This window comes from Bidens hawaiensis, unplaced genomic scaffold, assembly GCF_021521415.1.
Source record: "Bidens hawaiensis isolate Kalapana, Puna unplaced genomic scaffold, B.hawaiensis_p1.1 tig00009311_1, whole genome shotgun sequence".
NCBI classification, from domain to species: Eukaryota; Viridiplantae; Streptophyta; class Magnoliopsida; order Asterales; family Asteraceae; genus Bidens; species Bidens hawaiensis.
The window spans coordinates 165,660-177,150 of record NW_027491687.1 but is presented as its reverse complement, the minus strand read 5'-3'; the positions used below and the strand labels follow the sequence as shown (position 1 = coordinate 177,150).

Genomic DNA, 11,491 nt, shown 5'->3' with positions numbered 1-11,491 from the left:
AACCTACATGAGCCTACACCCGAGCCTACCCCGAGCCTAATCCAAATAAAAGGGCCAAAACCTCAAAGTCATCATTTGTCACTATTGATGATTTAGTAGTTGTATGCAAAAGGCCTTACAATATTTGGTTAAAGGCAAAGATGGGCCTACCGTTCGTGAATGTAAGGAGAAGTTAAGCTTGCTTGGGTTAGAAGGGTCGGACCCTCTATTTCTAGCCGCTTTTCATATATTTGGAATGATGGAATTGAGAGAGGTATGGATGGAATTGCCAAATACTCCTGAAATGTTAAAAGGGTGGATCAAGATGACGGGTATAGGTTTAGGAATATTAAAGTAGTGAAGAACTTGGTATTTTGGGGGTTTTAGATTTGTTTTTGCTATGTTGACATTGTATGCTTTTGGTTTATGTTGAATGATTGTTTGGTTTATGTTGACATTGTATGCATCGATGGCATTGTATGCTTTTGGGTTTATTTGGTTTTATGTAGACTGGTTGTTTTGATGTTTATGTTAATTGTTGTTGTTGATGTTTAATGGATGTTTATTTTTAATGGTTGTTTATGTTTTATTATCATAGTATCATAATGGATCACGATAAGAAATTACTTCTAGTAATTCTTATGTACTTGTATATCCGCTTTTTTTGGAGGAGGGGTTTGAAACGAATGCGAGACAATGATTCGGCTATGACGGGGCATACATACACGTTAGAGTTATTGCAAGGAAATCCCAAACAATGCAATGAATTGCTACGTATATCTCGTGAATCATTTGTTCGACTATGTGCACTTTTTAGGACAAATTATTCGTTAAATGATAGTAAACATGTATCGGTCGAGGAGAAGATGGCTATGTTTTTGATGATAATCGGTCATAATCAACGTTACGTAGTTATCAAGCGTAGATTTCAACACTCAAAGCAAACAATTCATAAATTTTTTTATGAGGTGTTGGATAAAATGATGCTTTTCGCCAAAGATATGATAGTACCAACTTCTTTCAATCTGAATCCAAACATTCCGGGACATAATAAGAGGCTACGACGGGTTTTTAGAGGAGCGATTGGTGCACTAGACGGAACATTGATACATGCCGTTGTCCCTATTAAGGAACTAGATTTATATAGATGAAGGGGAAAAGGGGATTGTTATCAAAACGTATTAGCAATTTGTGACTTCAACATGATTTTTACCTTCATCGTGGCTGGCTGGGAAGGGATAGCACATGATTGTAGAACATTATCAGAGGCATTATCAGATCCACATGTGCCATTCCCATTTCCACCACCAGGTATGTTTATTGTTTGTTAGATATTTCTATTTTAGTTTAATAATCTAATTAACTTGTATATCTTTACAAAGAAATATTATCTTTGTGATGCCGCGTATGCACACACACAAGGATTTATGGCTCCGTACCGTAATGTGAGGTATTGGCTTGGAGATTTTCGTCGGAGATGTGCATTGACAAATAAAGAAAAATTTAACCATGCACATGCAAAACTTCGGAACGCCATTGAGTGTGCTTTTAGTGTCCTGAAAGCACGATTCCCTATATTGAAGAGGATGGCACCGTTTTCGTTGGAGACACAAAGGAACCTTACAGTTGCATGTTTCGCGCTACATAATTTTATTAGGAAAGAAGGTTTGAGCGATGAGTTGTTTGAACAATACGATTAACCCGATGTGTCATTCAGAAATACTCATGTGCACGTTGCTGATGAAGACGAGGTTGAAGCGCATGGCACTGCATCAGATCGTGAGTATATGACGCAGTTACGAGATGAAATTGCGGAGCAGTTAATGCAAAGTACCGAATAGATTATTTGAAAAAAATGATCTTGTTGCTTTATGAATATTATTGCACTGTTGTTTGACTATTATTTAAATTTCGATGTTGAATGAATTTTTTATTTAAATTTCAGCTTAAATATTTCTTTTTTATTTTACCAGTCTGCAGACGTTAAAAAACAAATAGTCTTCTTCTTGCAGACTGCAGAGGTTTGGTCCACCTCTTCTACTACAGATGACTGCAGATGTGGTCTGCAGACTGCAGACATTTTACCTCTTAAAAGACAAACAGCACCTAAGTGATTTGATGGCTCAGATGAAGCTTTCGATGATTCTAAAAGATGTAAATTATCGTTTTTCAGGTTAAACTCTTTTGTAAGATAATGTGGGTATTTAATTCCCGAGATTTTGAATATAATAATATTTTCATAAAAAAGACTTCCGTTTACCGATATTTTGAATATAACAATATTTTAATGAAAACGACTTCTGCTTTTCAACAAATACTCTGATATACTTACAAAACATGCGCCAACAGTTGGCCACACGCCTAGGCCCGTGGAGCCCGATGTGACACGTTTTGATAGTATTGTTGTGTTTCAGGCACATCTTCACCATCCTCGTTGTCTTCATACATTGGGACAGTTGGTCTTCGACACTACGTGGTGACTGATAAACTGGGCTTATAGTAGAGGATGTGTAAAAGTTGAGTAGAAATCTTGTGTTTTTTGTTTGTTTGTAGAGTGTGTCTAAAATGGAAGAGATGAGTGTATTTAATCTGGAAGTTATTAAATGAAAATGAGTAGCAAATATGAAATATAACCATTGAATGACTATATTTTGTTGATGGCCAGTAGGCTGGTTCTATCATCCGGAAAATATATCTGGTGGCTTTAAATGTGGGGGTGGCAGCGGTGTTCCCATGAATCCTACCTACCCGAAAGCCATTACCCGCTTCCGCCCCCACCACTTTATATTAGAGTAAATGATATTAAGCGTTTAAGTGAAGATTAATAAAATTAAAAAATGCCTACACAGAAACTTGATTTATTTATGTGCAAAACAGAATCAAATTCAGGCATAAAACAATTTCAAGAATTATTTTTGAAAACTAATACATTGGAAAGCTAAAATTGTAAATGATTTTTCTGATAAAACAATAAGTAAAAGAATCAAATCGAAAATGATGCATTTGTGCATGGAAATTTGTAAATGCTTAAATGCTTCCATAAATGCTTACACTAATCTAAAATTCAGTTCCTAATAGTAGTTTATTCTAATTTATGAATTAATCTATTATTTAGAGAGAAGGGATTTTCGTAGTACTCATCTTGAAGTATTAACTTTAGCGATTAAAATGAGCGATATTCATCCTTTTTTTTCCTAAGAAGAAAAGGCAGAAAACAACTTATTTAAAGAGAAAAAAAAAGTAAATGATAATAATAAAGGTTTAGGAATTAAGAAAGTAAAGTGGAAAGCGAATTTATTTATTAAGATTTAAGTAAAGAAGAATAAATGAGGATCACATAACTATAGCTCTTGATGCGTTGATTTACTTATTTATTACACACAAATTTAAAACTACGAAGTTACAGAATAAAATTTACGGTTCACAAACGAACCCAAACTCTATGAGAAAGCCCAAACCTAATCAGGACATGTCTAACTAATATGTTAAAGTAAAACCAATTTTTTCACTTGTCCTTTTCTTAGAATGTCCACCTAATATTCCATGTCATCCACTTTCCATGTTTATAATTTTCACATAATTAATCAATTAATTTTAATCCTAATGCTAATTAGCATTTAAACCAATATATAACACAAGCAATGGTCAAACTTAAAATTTAATGTAAGGCCCCGTTCCCGGTAACCCTACTTTGGTGTTGGATTTACTCATAAGCACAGTTCTAAAATCAGAGTAAATTAAAAAACTTCGCGGAATAATTAAAAACTTCAAACATCACATTACAAAACATTCATTCTTGTCTTAACATACAAATTGTCTTTTCATAAATAATTAACTAAAATAGTCATAACACTTCATCATGGATGCCAGTCTCTTCAGTCCATGCCTCGTGTCCCTCCTTAAGCCAGCTGCCTCAACCTATTTACCTGCGTGCATACTAAAAATCAGCTATGCTGAGTGAGTTCTAGTTAATCATTTAACATACAATACATTCATATCCTTACTCATACGCATCCGAAGATACGTATTCATACCTTATTTACTCTTACTTCTTTCATACAAACTTTATATACATGCACACGCGCTTACATACTTTCTTTCATAAGGCCTTGTGATTTACCATAGGCTATTCTATCTCTACCATCACATATATTATTAGGGTCTGGTCCCTTCTGTCTCAGATATTATTAGGGTCTGATCCCTTCTGTCTCAGATATTATTAGGGTCTGGTCCCTTTGTCTCCAATAACCATACCTGTCACGTCACTCGATCATACATTCATTTTCATTCATGCATACTTTACATATCTTCTGGTCATGTATATACGTATATGTATATATTCATTGGTATAAACATTCCATAATAACATTCAATACTTAGTCATACATATATCATACACATATCATACACTTACCACTTAAGTTAAGTGTATTAACAACTATCACAAAGGAGTATGCACATAGCCCCAAAAACATAACGGATAAAGGGGCTAGAAACTCACCTGAAGTCGGTTTCTCTCGCCGTTAATAGTAATGCCCTTCTTTAGCTGTGCACGGCTAACTGTATAACGTATTACGAGTGTCAAATATCCATTACTACTACTTCTTACATCTAAGTCAATGACACCCAAAACTAACGAGGGTCCGGGGGCAGCGCCCCTGGTAGCGGGGTCTAGGGGCGGCAGCCCCTAGCAGGGTCCAAGGGGCAGCGCCCCTGGCTGGGGTTGAGCTCGGAAAAAATTTATTTTCATTAACAGTCCTTTAAAAAAATGCATCAGAAAATGAATTTTATAAAATTTCGCATGGAAGAATTTCGCTTCGCATGCATGGAATTTCGTTTCACATGGAACCGTTTCGCTTCGCATGAAACTGTGCGATGCGAAATTACCTTTTCCGCTTCGCATGGTCATGCGATGCGAAATAGCCTTTTTCGCTTCGCATGGCTTATGCGATGCGAAATTCTTCTTTTTCTTCGTTTTTACCATTTAATGGCCATTTTACTTCGTGACTCTTCCTTAGGACCCGATTTTACCCTTTTTAAGGGTTTTGGGTTGTACCAACTTTGTATACTTGCGTTTTATAAGGCCCAAACGTCACATTTTTACCATATAACATCCTCGTGGGGTTATAACTTATCAAGTTCATGTTTTTCTTCCATCATATACCCCGATCTATCCTTCTATCGGCTTGCATGCCGAATCCAACCTAAAACTTAACCTTTAAAACCAAAAATCACCTTTTGCTGGTCTCAGGTTCGGATCTGGACAGATCCGTGGAGCTTGGTGGTGCTTCTTGTTGTTTTATGGTGTTTACACCCAAGATTCTTCCTTCCTTTTGCTTGGATCCGAATCTGAATTGCTAGAGAGAAAGTGTGTGTGTTGTGTAAAAAAATGGTGAAAGGATGGGGAATGACCTTATATAGGGAGCCATGGGCCCCACCATCCACCTCCATTCCAATCTTATCCAAATACAAACACGCACAAACCAAACTAACAACACACCGATAATAATAAAACTTTCCATTATTTATTAATTCTCAAAATACGAATGTTACATTTAAAGTTTTGAATTCATAACTTAACATTTACTTTGACTTTATTACATCTAATATAATCTAACTAATATATTAAAGCAAAACCAATTTGTTCACTTGTCCTTCTCCTTGGGTGTCCACCTAATGTTCCATGCCATCCACTTTCTATGCTTATAATTTTCACATAATTAATCAGTTAATTTTAATCCTAATGCTAATCTTCTTACTATATTATTAAAGCAAAACAAAGTATCCACATGGCCTTCAAATAGGATGTCCACATAAGCTTACAAGGTTTCAATCTTTAGAATTACCACATAATTCACTAATTAATATTTTTTAGAATCATAACCTCTCTAATTAATGTTTTCTAGAATTATAACCAACTATTTCCTTTCAAATGATTTAAAAACCGACTTTGACTACAATTAATTATTTATAACTAATTTTTGCTACTTTTTTTGGTCTGACTATTAATTTAGCAATTCAATTATTTGTATATTTATACAGTTTCTCATTCACACCATTTATACATATTTTTCCTACATGTTGTGGTTTTGCAGAAAACAGTGTAAAGAATTCTTATGATAGCTATATATATATGACGTTTGAAGTTTTTTCCACCCGTGTGTAACACAGGCCACTATCCTAGTAGTTGAGTAAGAGACCACAAATAAGATTAGTTTTAGAATATTTATTTACTAGCTTTTGAACCCGTGTATTATGCAGGAGTTATCAAACAATAAAAATAAAAAAAGTTTTTTATTTCAATTGTGATTCTCAAAATAGTTATGAATTAATTTAATGTATACTTAAAGGAAAAACAAATAGGTTAACAAAAATTACTAAAATAGCATGGTTTTGGAAACGTCGGGTGTGGATTTGCAAGAAATTTATAAAATATGCTAAAGTTGCGTAGTTGGTCAAACTTCGGGTATGAAAATGACACTATGTTATAAAAGTCACACTATGTTATAACCCGCTTGACAAAATGATTTTGACCCATGGCCCATAGATAGCTAGAATGAATGAGATATGGGATTAGAAATTATGAGAAATGTAGGCTTGACACCTAAGATTCAACATTTTCTTTTATTAGTATTGTAAGATAAGATCAGTGTGAGAAAATTATGCTATAGAGTGATACCTGATTGTATTAGCCGAAATATACATATTCGTTTTACACGAGCCATATTCGTAAATGTTTTCTTTGTTTATAGTTAGTAGAGTAATCCATTAACCTATTGACGTTTATTATTTATATTCTTGATTTTCTTGAGAATTTAAGCTATAAAAACATAAGAAAAAAAATGTATTCGGTGTTCTAAATGACAACCTTTTAACAAACTAACAAATATAAATGATAACAAACTAGTACGGGATAATCAGGTACCGTACTAAAAACACGAATTATAGCGAGCAGAAGACTGATATTATGCTAACTCTAGCATATTGTCATACATAGTAAAACATCAAAATGAACATCACACACGTTCTTTAATAATGATTTGAGGTAATATTGACAAATATAATAAAAATTTTCATAAAACAACAAAAGGTGTTTTGAATTTTAACCTTCGGGTATTAACTATAAGGAGACAATTAAACATATAAAATGCCCGCAAATACATTTTGGTCTTTAAACATATTAACAAATATCGTGTAAATATCCAAACAAAACTAACTAGTTTATATATAGAGGAAGAGAGAGCGCGCAGTAGCTTAGACCTCAAGCGACTAATTTTCTTGAACGACCAACGAATAAAAGCACGGCTACGCGCAAAAAGAGACCTCATATGCCCGCAATCGCGGACAGCGACATCTCGTGTCGCAGAGAAAACCCGCAGCCCAACGGGCCATTGCGGTAAAACCCGGTTTGAATCATATTCAAATTTGAGACCTTGTGACATTCAGCTCAAATTTTCACTTGCCCTCCCACGCCAGTGGAGCTAAAATTCACCGGCAACCTCAAGCTACTATTATGTTCCTGTAAGTTTAAAGAAAAAAACAATTTGTTTTTAACTAAGTTACTTCCTAAATAACATTATGTCATTATTCATTCATTATATTGCTAATTGTTCCTTAATAAGTCAGTGAAAGACTCCTTTTTAGTTTAAGCTATTTGCCGATAATCATTCTGCTGACTGATTAGACAAATAGTTATTTTCTTTAAGATTTTTATTGTATTCGTCGCTTATCAATTAGTGATTGTCTATTTTTTAGAAAATTTTGAAAGTTAAATTCGAGATAGTGTATCAGGCCCGAATTTGTACCTCAAACATACAACTCATCAAAATTTTTAATTCATCAAACTAAAATCAAGTTTGACTTAGCTATTATCATTTTTGCTTTTGTTAGTGACAAAGTTACAATACTCCTAAGAAGCGAGATACCAAATAAGCTAGCCCCCATTCGCTGGGTTTGATTTATTATTATTCGCAAATAGATGGATTTAGATGCAACCTATATATGTTATGTATTATCTTAAAAAGAACAAATTAAATATTTATAACCCCTCAATTAATCATTTGCCATTTAGAAGTTAATCAAGGGAATATTGTGACTTAATGTCAACCTCCTAAAACAAACAAGAGGTCACATTTAATCCATGCTTTCCATACGTCCATATATTTTAGAATATCAACAGATCCAATCGTTCCTAATTTCTTCCTCTTCCTATATAAATTCATTCCCAACGTTATTGCTTTCTCTCCACCCTTCTCTTTGATGCAAAATTTGTAAGACCTTCATCGTCTCGTTTCCTAATTCATCTGTTCTTAATAACATTTGTTAGTTCGTTGGTCTATTAATCGGTTTTCAAATTTGGCAAAAGATTTGATTGTCATTATCATTTTAATTGTCATTGAAATATGTTCAGATTGAGCAATTTTGTATGTTTTTGTTGTTTGTGATCACATTTCTTTTGATGCTGATAATGCTTTATTTCTCTTTGCTATTCAGTTTTGTTTGAACAACGCTTATTGTTGTTCAAATCAATCAAGACATCATCGTAACTCGAACTTCTGTTTACATTTGATTGTTGAGATATGGCCGGGGTACGATATGCTCTATCTATTCTTTAATTTTTTTTATGCTGTAATCCTTTCATTTTTTTGTTCATCTGCAAAACGTATTTTCAAACAATAGGTAGCGGACTGCCTAAATATGTTTCAAATTATAGGTAGCGAACTGCCTAGAAACTGAACATGTTTCAAAAACATCCTAGCACCTACATATAAAAAAAACGACATCAATAACATATAAGTTGAGCTAAATTCGAAGAAGGAAACGAGTCAAAGTCACATGAGGCATTCTAATCATGCATACAACCTGTTAAATTGCTTTTCACAAACATTAGATCACTAAAAATTTGTAAAATAAAATGTTTATACTATCGATGTGGGGTCCATTTGTAAAATAACATAACCACTTTTGAGTTCTATCTATAGGAGGGTCAAAAGGTGAGCTTGCATGTGTATGAGTTGAGCCAAGGGCTAGCTAAGGAGGTCTCAACTTCCCTTTTGGGGAAGCCCATTGAAGGAATATGGTATATAGCTTTGTTTGTTGTATAGAATGAATGAGAACACCATGTTATATTATAAATATTCAAATTCAACAATGTGACATGATCTATAACATTTTTATAAAAAAATAGGCACACGGGAATAGCAATATTCGGTAACGAGTATTATTTTGGAGATGGGATACAAGAAACTCCTGTTGGAAGCACACCTTACGGGACCCCACTTCGAGTGATTGATCTTGGTGTCACCAAAGTTACAAAGGATGAGTTTGATTCGTATTTAAAGGAGATAGGCCCATGATATACTCAGGAAACTTACAATATATTGAAGCATAATTGCAACTGTTTTAGCAATGAAGTTTCACAGCATCTGGTTGGAACCACCATCCCTGAGTATATTCTGAACCTCCCTAATGAAGTCCTTAGTAGTCCACTGGCCCCTCTTATAAGTAAGTTATTAATCTTTCTTAAATTTCTAACTAACCACTAACCCAATGTATGCGTTATATAGTCTAGTTTTTAAGTTTGGAGTTCTAGTACGGTTAGGTCTGATTACTTGGTTAGGTGGTTTGGCAACCACCATGATTTCCAAGTGGTTTTGTTAAATCTTTTGTAGACATAGGTAAGTCACATGGGGGAGGGTGCAATTCTTCTTTAAAGTCACAATGGGGTGCCATTATTCAAGAAAGTTGCAATAGGGGGCGTAATTCAAAAAGGTAAGTCGCAACGGGGATGCGACTTGCCACCACCCCCACCCCCCTTTCGATTTTCACAAAGAACGATCAAGAATCGCACCCCAATTGCGACTTGTTTACACGAGAGATTAACAATACCATCAAGAAATGGTTTTGCCAAACCACCGAACCGTGCAAAAAACTAATGAAGTTAACACTCAGAAAGATAGTTGCCAATGTGAATGGTCTCATTTTCTACCAACAGAGAGAATGTTCCTTCTATAACTCCCATGTTCCAAAAGACTACAATTACACATAACTTGCTAAAGATAACTAATTAGCCATAATACCTTATGCAAATCCCATATCGTTCTTTTATATTCTGCTCACAGTAGAGATATTGGACATAATAACGTCCCACCTCAAATATCCTTAACACTTTTTAGATACAATACGACTGTGGTTGAGAGGAGAACTCCACAATTAAATGTGCTCGGGTGGGAGTACAACTAAGATTGTTTTTTAAGAAGTCTCCACCCGGTTAACAGAAAAACCAGCACGTGAGCTCCTTGTAAGCAAAACACACAATACGTATTGGTTGGTATAAGAGGCAAAATGTTACAAATAGTAGTACACGTATATGCACATCCTTTAGAAAAAAGTACACTTGTTTCACTGGCTAGTAACCAAATTTGTGTCCTCGTTGACCAAATGAAAGTTCACATCAAACCAAGATTTAGAAGAAAACTAAGTTGGAATATATATATATATATATATATATATATATATATATAGGGGAAGTATAGAATGAAAACCCATTTGAGTTGTGAAAACCCACGAAAACCCTATGTAACATTGTTTTTTTTTTTTGTTTTTTTTTTGCACACGTAATATATGTTGTAACATTTAATACAAAACATCGAAACATAAAAAAAAATTGTTTTGCTATTTTTTAACATTTTTTTACTAATTTTTTTATATGTTTTCAGGAGAGAGAAAAAGTTATATTTATGTTTACATTTTTTATTAACTTTAATTGTGGACCACATGATTCAAACTTTAATTAAAAACAAGTGGTTGAGAATAAGTTTTTAGAGTTTTCACAACTCAAGTGGGTTTTTATTTTAACCTAACCATATATATATATATATATCAAATATCAATTTTACAGTGCCACTGATACAAAACCTGGAGGCTACATTGAGGGATGGTGATGTTCCACAAGGAATTCAGTTCGAAGGACCAATCGGATCAACAGAAGGTGGCAAAGGTGAAGTCTCTGAGACGGCAAACACTATTCAGCCAATGCTGGATCCACTTGGAAGTGCTAGAACCATGTTGCAACAAGAGATCGCTAAGGAGTTTGCTGCACTCAGGGCTGCAGGGACGATGAGCCCGAGTGAGGCGGCAGCTCTTGCAACCAAGAATGTGATGCAGAGGCATGGCTTCTTGAATCCACCTAAAACTTGATTTGTCTGCTGCTGCGGTCTCTGGAAAATTAAGAAACTTTGCCCAACTTTTGCATGGGTTAATTACTTGTCGATTTATGTTTCGTTTTGAAATCATTGAATACCATATATATATATATATATATATAATTTAAGTATTTCAAAGTCAAATGAGGGGTCTTCTGTTTTTTAAGCACGTACTTACGATTGATGATTGGCATCACATCATTGTATTATTGTGCCGTGTACATGGAAATTGTTATCTATTTGAGATGTATTATATGGAAATAATTGCATTTTAATGGTAAATATATATTTCCTTGATGATTCATAGT

At 34.3% G+C, this 11,491-nt stretch overlaps 1 pseudogene; it reads left to right on the top strand.

Annotated features, from left to right (window-relative positions):
* Window positions 1-1,406: 1,406 nt before the first annotated feature.
* Window positions 1,407-11,178, top strand: LOC143531966 (uncharacterized; annotated as a pseudogene).
* Window positions 11,179-11,491: the final 313 nt, after the last annotated feature.